Source organism: Anabrus simplex, chromosome 1, assembly GCF_040414725.1.
Source record: "Anabrus simplex isolate iqAnaSimp1 chromosome 1, ASM4041472v1, whole genome shotgun sequence".
Lineage (NCBI taxonomy): Eukaryota > Metazoa > Arthropoda > Insecta > Orthoptera > Tettigoniidae > Anabrus > Anabrus simplex.
The window spans coordinates 390199598-390214650 of NC_090265.1; the positions used below are offsets into that span (position 1 = coordinate 390199598).

The 15053-nt window shown below is 38.9% G+C and overlaps 1 protein-coding gene across 1 annotated transcript in view; it reads left to right on the forward strand.

The window, feature by feature from the left end:
• The window catches only part of Blos2 (biogenesis of lysosome-related organelles complex 1 subunit 2), a 54321-nt gene that overhangs the window by 17402 nt on the left and 21866 nt on the right, over positions 1–15053 (forward strand). The gene's annotated exons all lie outside the window — the stretch shown is intronic.

Consider the following 15053-nt stretch of genomic DNA (forward strand, 5'->3'; position numbering starts at 1 on the left):
AATCTTAACCCTGGAGTGGTCGCGATGGGTCTACGAGACCCGGGCGGACATACTTATTGGTGTTCCTGTTGTTAGAATGCAACGAGCGCTTCCCCATCCCTGGTAGCTTCTTGGCTCCCGACCTTCATTGCAAGTAATCGACCTTCAACCGAACACAGTAGCCCGCTCTCAGTTGCCTTGGAAACTTTGCGCGTACAGGCTGTTCAGGGTCTCGCAGACCCGGTGCGACTGTTAACGTTGGTCTTTTTTGTCAAACTTCGCATTGTTAGTTTAGTACACTTTTTCTTCTGTGTAACAATGGGTGAAGCTAACTCTGCTCGGATACGTTCCATATTGGAGGAATCTGAAGATGAAGAAGCTCTTGGTTATTTCTGCCCGACAAACAAAGAGGAAGACGTCCTTCATATGCCCCAAGGGCCAAAATTTCATTTGCGGAGAACATGGACAACTTGTCTACAGAATGTGCATATAAATTGATTAAAGTGATGTTTCCCTGTACTTGGATGTGTTTCTAAAACTAATTTGATTTTTATTTTATGAATTATGATACATAATTCACACATACCTAAAAAAATCCATATTTTTGTACCAATAGTTCAAGTGTGAAATTCTCAAAAATTTGTTGTTTTGACGCTGTGTAGAAAATGGATGAAAGTGTTCCTTTGTGCATGTAGATGCAGGAAAAAGTGAAAAAAAAGATGTGAAATACATTTTGCTGTTACCCTGTTTTACTTTTCACAAGTTAACAGAAAACAATCAGTTTTTCAGTGTAATTATTAAAATACATTTTTTTGTTAAGTAACGGGATAGTTAAATATTTTAGTCATGTAGACTGCATTAAAATAAAGGAAATAATGTCCTATAATACTGTAATTGGAAATAAAGTATAAAAATTTAATAGTAAAACACTGAGAAAAAATGGGTCTGAGAGACCCGATGCGTCCATTAATATTGACAAAACCCATGCGACCACTCCAGGGTTAAATAAAATATGTGATCATATAACAGCAAATATAAGCAAACATTGATTGCCTTGCTTCATTTTAAATTATTTTAAGTGCACAGCAAATACGAGAAAAAAATTTCTTATAGCATTTTCTTTAAAAAACAGATTAAAATTGCCCATATAAATTAGGGAGTTTTTGCAAAACAATATTGTATGTACCACAAATGCAAAAAACTTTATGTATTGAACATTTACTGCTTTCCTACAGTATCAGCATTAAAAATAATTTAAACTGCTTGTTCACAGAAATAATGACTTCCAATTTTGTAGTTAGTATTGAAGTAAATATGTGGCCAAAAACTACATAAGTTAGTCTCTGGATGTACAGGAAAACTGAGATGTATTTAACAATGCAGTTGCCCTGCTGCTCATGTGACTATGGTTCTCCAGCTAATTCCTTGTTCTTTCATATTTTTTAGAAAATAATATATTGCTGTTGGCACCTGAAAAAAAAAACCATTAGGTAATGATGATGGTAGAGAAATATTGAACTAAGAAGATTCTTCAATATTAATCTCTCATTATTGAACCTTAGATGATATAACCTTGCTAGTGAGAGTTTTAAGGTAAAATATTTTGCATAGTGGCTTTTCTTGGTGCAACAGCTATATTTTGAGAGGAAAGTTTATTCCCTTCCTTACATATTGGAAATTTTTGTGTTTATACAATTTTGCTATAAAAAGACTTTCTTCTGAGCCTGTTCGTATCAGGTGACCTTTTTTTTGTTGAAGGTTGCTTCCTTCTAAGTGACCAGTGTGGGTAAGAGTAAAATCAGTGCTTAGGAAACTGAGTGAAGAAGTTGCAGTATGCGTAGTTTAGTTCATGAAGATCTTTTTCACGAACAGAAATATGATTTAAGTACTGTATTTACACGAATAATCCCTGCATATTTCTTTCAAAATCTGGCTGCAAAAATTTGGGGTGCGGGTATTATTTGTGTTGAAGTTGGTACAATACTCCAGACATACAGAAATCTGGAAGTTGGAATTTTTCCGCCCGCTCTCTGCCACAACTGAGAAGTGTGCCGCGTACGTAATGCGTCATTTGCATGAAATCGGAGTAGCACATGTTTAAGATGGCTGGGTGTGAGTTCTCGTTATAGGTCATTCACGGTTAAAGAAAAGTTTCACATTGAAAAGGCAGAGCAGATTGGTAATTGTGCTGTGGGAAGAAAGTATGATGAGGACAAGAGTTTTCGGAAAACTAAAGTTGGTCTTGGACAGATAAACGGTAACCACTGGGCATTTTGCAGTTCAAAAGCAAAGATTCCAGAAATTGAAAATGGTATGTGCGAATATGTGATGGAAAAGAGACAGTTTGGATATGTAGTCACGAGTGAAATAGGCCTATGTCAGTTAAGAGTTAAATTATGGGGTGTAACGCTAGCTGTGAATATCTCGCTCATGTTTTGCGACCAAATACTCTTTCTGACGCCAACCCTATGTGGAGGGCTGTGTTCACTATTGCACATTTCTGTGTGGTTGCTTGTGTGGTGTGTTGTGTGTCAAGATGACAGTATTGGGACAAACACAAATACCCAGTCCCGGAGCCACAGGAATTAACCATTGAAATCCCCGACTCAACCAGGAATCGAACCTGGAACCCTCTGAAACTGATGTATTTGTGCTCACCATTCTGCCAGGGATACAATGCGATGAATTGCTTCATAATTTTGTATTTGATTGTATTTACAGTTTTTGAATATACAGTACATATGTAACAGAGCTACACAATTACACAAAACAGTTAACTTTCCTTTTCAAAATGTCTTCTCCTAAAATTAGGTTGTGGGGATTATTAGCATATATATGGTACTAGCAAGATACCCGTGCTTCGCTACGGTATTATACTGAAATTTATAATTGAATGCTTATCGTTTTATATATAACCCGCCGATATTCGCGATCTGACTCGTTTTCTGAGAGATTACGGTAACGTTCCTCGCAATTTTCAATCTTTTTTCCAGCAATCGATTTCGTACTTCCCGGGATAGGTCCAGGTATTCCACCCGGTCAGTTGGGTCCCTAAATCTTTGCCATCTTTTCCAATAAGCATTTTTAATGTGGATCAAATCCTTGAGGAGATTCGGCGTGGTGTCGTCTTGGGTGCCTTGGCGGTACTGAACCTCTACTTGGCGGTAAATTCATCTGCTGCCGTTGTCATTGATGACGGTATGACCAGCACCATTGTCGCCCGTAGGCAAGTGTGCAGGACTTCTGGCGATACGAATGACATACTTCTGTGCATTATTAACTTTTTTACAGAGGTGAACAATTGCACGGTCAATCATATATCTATCGTTTATTTCAAATATGTTTAAAATTTTGTTTATAGCTAGAAGAATCTACTGTAATCTAAGAAGGTTCTACAAAGGAAAAGATGGCTCTTGAAAACGAACCCAGGAGAGATTAAAAATGATCGGTTTATGATCAGAATAAGTACATTGAAAATCCACAGCCTGTTTCCAATCATTCAACCGGGTCAGGAATGGAATGAATAAGCCCTGCCGAAACCTGTCGCACCCCGTGGGGGGAATGATTAGATGAATGACAAATGAAATGATATTGGAGAGTGTTGCTGGAATGAATGATGACGGGGAAAACCGGAGTACCCGGAGAAATCCTGTCCTGCCACCGCTTTGTCCAGCACAAATCTCACATGGAGTGACCGGGATTTGAACCACGAAACCCAGCGGCGAGAATCCAGCGCGCTACCGCCTGAGCCACAGAGGCTTCTTATAAGTAGATTAGGAGCAGTAAAATCAATTGGTCTCACCTCCGTTTTCACCCCACCGCGGTTAAGTTGATTTACCTTCCCCCCCCCCCCCAAAAAAGAAAACGTGTTCCTTTATGTTTAAAGGAGATTTCAAATACCAATGTTCACGTGTGTTACCTTCAATTTTGAGATATAACTATTCCCATAAAAATGATTCACTTTTCTCACTTACTTTCACACTTCCCGCTCCCCTTAAGTGAATTTTCCGGCAAAAAACACTTGTTTCTTTAATAGTAAAGGATCTTCTAAATACCGATTATCTTCAGTTTTTGAGATATGTGTCCTTATGAAACGAATTCAACTCCTTTTCACACTCGCCCCCAAAAATGATTCTCCCCCCCCCCCAAAAACGCGTCCTTTTATTTTTAAAGAAGATCTAAATACCAATTTTCACGTCTGTTACAACTTTAGTTTTTGTTAGATGTGAGTATCTTCATACAATTAATTCAATAAATATTTCAATTTTTCACTTCCCCCCCCCCCCAACCTTCATTGGATTTTCCGAGAATACCTGTTTCTTTACTTTAACAGGAGATTCCAAATACCAATTTTTACGTCTGCAACATTTTACGTTTCTGAAATATACTGTAGATATAATTTGTCACTCCCGTTTAATCCCCATTAATTAGAATTTCCAAAAACAAAAAAATAAATGTTTCTGTACTTTTAAAGGAGATTCCATATACTAACTATCTGGTCTGTAATATCTTCAGTTTCTGAGATATAAGTATCCTCATTAAAGACATTCAACCACTTATTCACACTTTTCACCCCTCCTATTGGGATTTTCCGAAAACAAAGAAATACGTGTTCTTTTATTTTTAAAGGAGATTCTAAATATCAATTTGTACATATGCAAACTTTTGAAGTTTTGAGATATAGATACACTCATTTTAAAAATACACCCCACCGGGCGAGTTGGCCGTGCGCGTAGAGGCGCGCGGCTGTGAGCGTGCATCCGGGAGATAGTAGGTTCGAATCCCACTATCGGCAGCCCTGAAGATGGTTTTCCGTGGTTTCCCATTTTCACACCAGGCAAATGCTGGGGCTGTACCTTAATTAAGGCCACGGCCGCTTCCTTCCAACTCCTAGGCCTTTCCCATCCCATCGTCGCCATAAGACCTATCTGTGTCGGTGCGACGTAAAGCCCATAGCAAAAAAAAAATACACGCCCCCTTCACCCCCCCCCCCCCCTATTTGGATTTTCTAAAAACAAAAAATATATGTTTCTTTATTTATAAAGGAGATCCCAAATACCGATTTTTAGGTCTGTAACGTCTTCAGTTTCTGAGAAATAAGGATCCTTATTAAAGGCATTAAACTATTTTTCACCCCCTCCTATTGGGATTTTCCGAAAACAAAAAAATACGTGTTTCTTTATTTTGAAAGTAGATTCTAAGTACCAATTTTTACATCTGTAAACTTTGAAAGTTTTGAGATATAGATACACTCATTTTAAAAATTCACCCCCTTTCAACCCTCCACTATTTGGATTTTCCAAAAACAAAAAGTACTTGTTTCTTTATTTTTAAAGGATATCCCAAATACCTATTTTCAGGTCTGCAATATCTTCAGTTTCTGAGATATAAGTATCCTCAACAAAGGCATTCAACACCTTTTCACCCCTCCTATTAGGATTTTCCGAAAACAAAAAAGAAATACACATTTATTTATTTTTAAAGGAGATTCTAAATATCAATTTACATCTGTAATCTTTTAACGTTTTAAGATGTAGACACACTCATTTTAAAAATTCACCCCCCTTTTCACTTCCATTATTTGGATTTTCCAAAAACGAAAAAATACCTGTTTCTTTATTTTTAAAGTAGATCCCAAATACCAATTTTTAGGTCTGTAATATCTTCAGGTTCTGAAATATAAGTAGCCTCATTAAAGGCATTCAACCCATTTTCACCCTCTTCCACCCTTCCTATTGGGATTTACCGAAAACAAAAAAATACGTGTTTCTTTATTTTTAAAGGAGATTCTAAATACTAATTTTTATATCTATAAACTTTATAAGTTTTGAGATATAGATACACTCATTTTCAAAATTCACCCCCTTTTCACACCCCCCATGAATTGGATTTTCCAAAAACAAAAGAATACGTGTTTCTTTATTTTTAAAGGAGATCCCAAACACCAATTTTCAGTTCTGTAATATTTTCAGTTTCTGAGATATAAGTATCGCCATGAAAGGCATTCAACCCATTTTTCACCCCTTTTCACCCCTCCTATTTGGATTTTCCGAAAACAAAAAAATACGTGTTTCTTTATTTATAAAGAAAATTCTAAATACCAATTTCTACATCTGTAAACTTTCAAAGTTTTGAGATATTGATACACTCATTTTAATAATTCACCCCCCTTCTCCCCCTGCCATTAATTGGATTTTCCAAAAACAAAAAAATATGTGTTTCTTTATTTTTAAAAGAGATCAAGTGTACCAATTTTCAGGTCTGTAATATCTTCAGTTTCTGAGATAAAAGTACCGGTATCCTGATTAAAGGCATTCAACCCATTTTTCACCGTTTTTCACCCCTCCTTTTGGGATTTTCTGAAAACAAAAAAATACTTGTTTCCTTATTTTTAAAGAAGATCCTAAATACCAATTTTTACATCTGTAAACTTTTAAAGTTTTGAGATATAGATACACTCATTTTAAAATTTCAACCCCCTTTTCACCCCCTTAGCGACGGAATATCCAAAAATCCTCTCATAGCGAGCACCTACATCTTAGTATGAATGTATCCACAAAATTTCATTTCTTTATGTCCAGTAGTTTTGGCTCGGCGTTGATGAATCAGTCAGTCAGTCAGGACAAGTTATTTTATATATATAGATTTAAGATCTAGAATATGCAATTGAAAACCGGTTTAAAAGGATGTTACTGACATTGTCTGTTCAGAAAGTCAATAAACTATACCTATCTAGGAAGCTCTGATGCCATTCGTATTGAAACTAGAAGTGTTTTCTGGAAAGAAGTTGGTTATAGTAACATTGGAAATATATGGTACTTTAAGTATTTTAGGACACACATTAGAGGCTGCACAAAAAGTAACTACCGTATATCTGATGAACAATGAAATGATGTTTTCTTTACATTCCATACAGTTTGCTGACATTTCAAATACATTGCAGTATTTTTTGTCAAGTCGACTGTAATACCCCTACTCTATCAAAGTTAATCAGTCTCCCAGAGCAATCACACTACGGGAGTAGTTACTGACATTGGCCTTATATATCCTATCCTTTCTATCTCTATCTCTGGCTGTCTCGTGAGAATTCTGGAACATTATGGGTCAGCCAGGTGGTGGGTCTTGCCCGCACTGTTACGTACAGTAACTTGAGGTTCATCCTGCATGTTTATGTTGTGGCCTGTATCTCCTATGCGTGATGGGCATCCAAGAATTGTCCTTGTCTCGTACAGGCAATATCCACAGTTTGTTTATTAAGTAGCCGTGATACACAGTACAAGAATACACAGTAATTAGGAATGCACCGATCATTGGTCCTCTCGTATGTTGGTCTGGTAACTTCTTTTAAAATTATTTAATATGCATGAAGATGCAATGCTGCCGCCCTACAGTCGTGCATTCTTTTACTCCCATTGTAAATAGAATCAAATGCTGAATAAAAGGAACAATACGCCCAAGGATTTAATTGCAGTAAATGTTCAATATCCCTTTCCCTTTCTACTTCATTGCACAGTTCACAACGGTATAGTAGTGGCCTTTAGACTCTGTTCAGGATATGTGCTGTGGCAGGTGGGTTCTTGATTTTAATAATTATATTTATAATGAAAGATAAAAGGTGCTGGGCAAAGAAGGTAATACCGTGGATGGTACAATAGGAAAAGATATAAATAGCAATAAATACAGATGGTTAAGAAAATACACAACGACACTAAGGTCAACAAGAAATGCAACTTCGATTGAACAAAATAGATGTCTTGAAATGCAAGACGCAACATGTTAGGAGTAGTACAGCACCAAAAATATCGAAATATAGAACTCATTTCACAACAAATCACAAAAGAAATATTACAAAGATCGTTGGTAGGGACAATTTGGATTTCATCCGAATAACATTTACAATTACATTCATTAAACAGAAGAGATGTTCCCCAACCAACTGTACAAGTAATAAGAAACATTGGGGAAATAGGAAAAATAGAATAGGAAAATGAATTAAATATCAACATTTTAAATGACAAAGTCCAGGCATACTGTATGATTGACCTGACTAGAAAATAATGTGCTATTTCAAATATAAGGTTCTAGAAAACACTGAATGTAACACAGATGCATTTAGCCCAACAGGATAAACTTAACCCATCTGCTTACCTTATAAACATCAGTTCCAGGCCTTTAAATTACCATTTAAATGCTGGTGTTCGTAAGGTCCATGCAAGACTGTGCTTAAATGATAATATCACTGCAACTACTGGCTCAAATGTTGTCAAACTTTCATAGAAATACTAAAAAATAATCATTTCAATGGAATGTATTACATTACAGTGAAAAATATGAACTATGCACTATGAACTCACATAGTAATTCTTGTTAGTGTGAAACATCTTGAAGCATTCAGGCATGTGAAGAGCTACTTCGCAGACCTCACACTCCCATCTGCTTGTGCTAAGTCTTCTTTTTGGCTGCACACACTCGACATTGCCATGAGGGGTTTTGTTTTATTTTATTAGGAGGTATTTGCCTAGGAAAGTGAGCCCAGCGCACAGCTTGTTTGTCTCATCACACACACTTTGCCAGAAATCATAACTAAGAAATTTATAAAAACTATGTTTAGGCATAATTTCAATATTTTGAAAAACAGGATTTACGCCAGGAATTCCATTGAGTGGTATTTTGGCAAGAATACCTTGCAATGGACAAGCAGATTCCCATTTCCACTCTTCAACTTTCTGTCTTTTTTTACAGTGCGTCGGAACATTTACGTTCGTAATATTTATATCTGCTTCTTCGCTCGTATTACTATCACTAATTTCACTAAGCACAGATAACGTATCCACATCACTAGATTCACAGGAAGAACTTTCAGATATATTATAATCTTCTTCACAATCACTATTCAGTAAAATATCCATGACATCTTGCTCGGTAATAGCCTCGCGCGTGCTCATCTTTATTCACTGAATACCTGGGATATTATCTCAATGCTATCTTCAATTTATGCTGTTAATCCCCTAAACATGACCCAAATACAGCTGAAGAGACTTCCTTCAGATATAAAGAATGATTGTAATGCCATATGTTGAGTTTTTAACGTACTACCCTTTACCATCGGTAAAGCAGGACGCTGCATTACCCCGTTGATTCACCCGTTAGGTAAGCCGGGTACAGGCTCGTGCATCCTGTTGATTCGACGGTTAGGTAAGCCGGTGGGTTAAATAAGTTCAAGATAAGAGTTTTAAGCAGTAAAAACAATGTAAACACATTTTGAAGTACCAGGAGTTTTCGAGAGTATTGACATAGGTTCCAACAGCATTCCAAATAAAGGAATTAGAAATGCACCTGCTCCCTCATTGATGCATAATTGAGTACAGCCACTCGAGAACATAGTCATGCAAAGTTTACAATACCTCACGGTCAAATAATTAAGTCCCTCTCTCCAACAGCCGAAGAACGCCTTGAAGTAGCAGAAAAAGAGAGCTAGTTATATAGGTGAATTGGAGAGTGGAGGTACAGGGGAAGTCATGAAATACGGCACCAGAAATGCTGAGAACATACATGATGAGTGTAGAGTCTAGAGCTGATGACATCATCAGAGTCTGACGCAGGTAATCTGCCGACATTGTTCCCGTAGCAGCAGCAGAGTGCGAATGTTGTAGCACGAATGACCTTAAATGCTGCTTGGATAATAGTACAAATATCCATGGGCTGACTGCGAAAGCCATTTAACTGGCCCACCACGGCATACTTATCTCCTTGGATAATGTTTAAACGGTATGTGACACGGCGAGTGAAATGTGGTGGAGTGCCATCATGACACAGCCACATTTGCTGCCGAATACCCAGAGGAGGAAGGACATAAATAGTCACCAACAATGTTGGCAGAAACTCTTAAACTATGATGAAATGATTTTTGTTGTTTTTGTTGTTGCTAGTTGTTTAATGTCACACTAACACAATGAAGGTTTTCGTCAACGCAAGGATGGGGAAGGGTTAGGATTGGGAAGGAAGTGGCTGTGGCCTTAATTACGGTACAGTCTGGTGTGAAAATGGTAAACCATGGAAAACCATCTTCTGCTGAAATGTGCTCACTACAGTCACATGGAGGTTTTCTTCCACCCTCAAGTGCCGATTTCTGTATTTTGCCATGTTCTCTCGTAAATGTAGTATCATCCAAGAAAAGAAGTGTGGAATGTTCCTGCAGCTGTTTAAGACCCACCTTGCAAAGGTTAAGCATTGTGGGTAATCCAGCGGTGACTTATATCGATAAGTTAGCAATTGTTGGTTCTTCCATACACTTCACACCGTCATATGAGAAGCACCAGCATTCCTCGCGGCAGACCTCATACTGGTTGATGGATTATAATTTCTTCTAAAGTAACCTCTTCAAACTCTGGGTTCCGTAGCGATGACACTCTGCCAGTGTCGAGGATCTGAGGCATGCGGTCGCCTGTCAGTGGACACCGAGGTTGAAAGATGAGATTGGTAGTGATTAGGGTGCCAGATGTCATAAATCTATGTGGCTTCTCTCCTGTTTCCAGCTGCTGCTGCATAGGGTAGATGCATATCAGCAATTTTATTGTTGGTGTAGTGAAAGGGAGCCATTCTCACCATTTTCTGCCACAAACTTAATAAAATAGGAACAAAATAATGGGTTCACCTATTCAATACAAAACAATGCCATAATATTAATTACAACTATTAAATGGAATCGGTTTCAACACATATTCCGCGTCATCTTGAGCCAAAAAACTGTGAAAACAGACATTGACATATTTAAAATAAACATGCAAAACAATGCACAGTACACATGAATATACACTGACTGACAGAGCAAATGCAACACCAAGAAGGAGTGGTCAGAATTTTATGCCAATTGCAGGGTAGACTGACGTTACTGAGGTATGCTCATGATGTGAAATGCGCCGCTGTGCTGCGCACGTAGCGAACGATAAATGGGACACGGCGTTGGCGAATGGCCCACTTCGTACCGTGATTTCTCAGCCGACAGTCATTGTAGAACGTGTTGTCGTGTGCCACAGGACACGTGTATAGCTAAGAATGCCAGGCCGCCGTCAACGGAGGCATTTCCAGCAGACAGACGACTTTACGAGGGGTATGGTGATCGGGCTGAGAAGGGCAGGTTGGTCGCTTCGTCAAATCGCAGCCGATACCCATAGGGATGTGTCCACGGTGCAGCGCCTGTGGAGAAGATGGTTGGCGCAGGGACATGTGGCACGTGCGAGGGGTCCAGGCGCAGCCCGAGTGACGTCAGCACGCGAGGATCGGCGCATCCGCCGCCAAGCGGTGGCAGCCCCGCACGCCACGTCAACCGCCATTCTTCAGCATGTGCAAGACACCCTGGCTGTTCCAATATCGACCAGAACAATTTCCCGTCGATTGGTTGAAGGAGGCCTGCACTCCCGGCGTCCGCTCAGAAGACTACCATTGACTCCACAGCATAGACGTGCACGCCTGGCATGGTGCCGGGCTAGAGCGACTTGGATGAGGGAATGGCGGAACGTCGTGTTCTCCGATGAGTCACACTTCTGTTCTGTCAGTGATAGTCACCGCAGACGAGTGTGGCGTCGGCGTGGAGAAAGGTCAAATCCGGCAGTAACTGTGAAGTGCCCTACCGCTAGACAACGCGGCATCATGGTTTGGGGCGCTATTGCGTATGATTCCACGTCACCCCTAGTGCGTATTCAAGGCACGTTAAATGCCCATCGCTACGTGCAGCATGTGCTGCGGCCGGTGGCACTCCCGTACCTTCAGGGGCTGCCCAATGCTCTGTTTCAGCAGGATAATGCCCGCCCACACACTGCTCGCATCTTCCAACAGGCTCTACGAGGTGTACAGATGCTTCCGTGGCCAGCGTACTCTCCGGATCTCTCACCAATCGAACACGTGTGGGATCTCATTGGACGCCGTTTGCAAACTCTGCCCCAGCCTCGTACGGACGACCAACTGTGGCAAATGGTTGACAGAGAATGGAGAACCATCCCTCAGGACACCATCCGCACTCTTATTGACTCTGTACCTCGACGTGTTTCTGCGGGCATCGCCGCTCGCGGTGGTCCTACATCCTACTGAGTCGATGCCGTGCGCATTGTGTAACCTGCATATCGGTTTGAAATAAACATCAATTATTCGTCCGTGCCGTCTCTGTTTTTTCCCCAACTTTCATCCCTTTCGAACCACTCCTTCTTGGTGTTGCATTTGCTCTGTCAGTCAGTGTATAATAATTGAATGGGTTGAGATTGAAATGATTAAGTGTGATCTGAGATCACTTCTTACACTAGTTAAAAATTAATAAAATTATAACACCATTCCTTAAATCACTGCTTAATCTTAATAGTAACTTGATGTTTTGGGTTCAAATTTGCATCACCAAAGTTCAGTGTACAAACAGAGTTTGTGTCAATGTTCAAAGAACAAGTACATGTCTTCTATGGACAAGACATACAAAAACAAAACACAAGACCAAAATGGCCATATTAATTGCTTAGATGGTTTGAGATTTAAAATAAGTATGGCCTAATATAATACTGAGTGAAAATAATCTTCAGGAAATTTCACCAAGTTTTGAAATGCCAAGTAAAAGTTATGAAAATTGTAAGGAACTTGAGTCCAAATTCAAAATCCAGTTTCAAAATATTGAGTATGTACCAGTTTAAAAATATATATTATGTTCTTTCTTGAAAGATGAAACACTTTTAAGCCTAAAAGGAACCTAGATATTCCCAGTTCTACTTTGCGTTAACAATTTTAAACTTGAACAAACTTGTAGCTATTGTGTACAGAGAAGGTAAAAATAGGCTGTCTACTGGGGCTGAGAAGCGACTGCATGAAACAAACAAGAAACGTGTGCATTTGCACTGAGTATTATCTCTGTCTCAGTCTATCATACACCCTGCTTCCACTCCATTCCCTTACCTCCTCAGAAGCATAGCAGCGAGCAGCAACTTGCGCTCTGGCACAGGAAGTAAAATGAGTTTATCAATTTGAATTGCGCGCCTGGAAGTAACAAAGTAATCTCATTTTCTCTAAATGAAAAATTTTCTCCTCCAATCCGATTGCACCATCATTCTTTACATAACATGGAGAGCATCCCTGATTTTTTTTGTTGGTATAATTAAGGGATCAAACAGAGATGGAAAGAATACAGTGGATTTCTATAATTTATATACCGGTACATAGAATAAGAGTATTGTCTTTACATCGCTCAGAATTAAAAAGGAATTTCTGTATCACTTGTGTCCATAATAAGAAGGAAATGCAATTTTTAAATTTTCGGTCATGTCTGTCTGTCTGCCCACCCATCATGAGAAATTGGCTGAACAGAATTTAATGACAATCAGTATGTAAATTGGGGAATAAGGCACTACACTTTAAGCAACTAATAATTTTATTCACGATGGGTGAAATGGTTAGTTTAGGTCATCATCATCATCGTTGACCAACTCCAGTTTCCCAGGTGTGGTATACGAGCCCTTTCCATTTTGCTCGGTCCATGAACCATTCTTCGTTCAATCCGCTCCCAATCCTCACCTCTCTCCTCTACATCCTTCTTCACTAAGTCTGTCCATTTTTCTCTAGGTCTGCCCACTGGTCTCTTTTGCCTTATTTCTCTTTCATACTCCTTTCTTGCAGACCTATTGGCACTCAGGGCTAAAATTTAATTTATATATGTATGTTATTAGTGGTCTTATCAATGAATATTACATAACAAAGTTACAGAGAATACAATTTCCGGTCATTAATGTCTTACACAGTTTTACAGTACCTACTGTAATAACAGATATTCATGGATTTAGAATTTTGTTGCACAGTCCAAATCAACGCCAAGCATTGCTAACATGGAAATATTGTTCATTTGCGTTAACTGGAGATGGTGGTGGCTTTTGTCCTGATTGTCTTAAGGTGAAAAACCAAGTGGTCATCAGCCAAGGAAAATTGTGGAGATGAGGAAAAATCGTGAAGCCGAATGTTCACTTGAAGAATATGATGAGGAAGTCATGAAAGTAGGAAGGAGGACTCCCTTTATATTGGATGCCTAATATCACAGAGTCCGAAGAAAACTAAATGTGAAGGCCTGTAATATTGAAAGCCCATAAAATTGATCAACAATAACATTACGTTGACTGTTGTTTGTTGTGACATGCTTTTTCTCTTCTGCTGCCACTCATCTCTGATAGATGAAATTACTGCTGCATCCCGAGTAGAACAGTCTACCTGAATATTAGCTGGAAGTAGCTGGTGAGATAGATTTATTTCCTAGTATGCCATTCTTCTAGTTCATACATGTTCTGTTAACTATTAGTACGTGAGACACTAGTTGATCATAGTATTCCAACTATTCGATTCTCCTCTGAGGCACTGATAGGAATGAAGAGAGTGCACACTTCAAGGAAAGGGGCAGAGCAGGGTTCCCCACTGTCTGTGTCCGGGTCATTCCAGCTCTCTGGAACTTCACACTTTTAGAATGCTAGCTTAATATTGTTCATGAAAAGTGAGAAACTGCCATTTTTTATTTGATCAAGCATTTTATATAGTGACATTGTTTTTAATGCAACATCCATTTGGTTAATACTGTACTCTAATAAGAATACTGACCTCATTATAGTTTATAATGACATGTGCCAAGTTTTCATTATTGGTCCGTGTCTGTTAAAACCTCACGGGAAAATAGAAGGGTGGATTTTAATGAAAATAGGTATTTCAGATTAGAATAAGGTCGAGTATTATCTTAATTAAAAGTTGCCGAAAATGTTTCACCAGGAGGGGGTGTTTCAGAAAGAGCCTAAAGCATTAAACTCTATATCTTTCTTATGGTTCTTATGGTTGGTTTTACACAAAATAGCTCATGGTGAATCTTTGTTCTATACCTTTCTCCATTACAGTAAAAAATAAGGAGAATGTCGGTGGCACTGCCACTGTTGCAGTCATGTGAAAGTTTAAGTCCAAGGTGAATATGGCAAACATTGCAAAAGCATCTTCAGGGCTTCCATTGGTGGGACTTGAACCTGGTACCTCCTGAATGCAAGCTTACAGCTTCTTCATATGCATCATGATGCCAG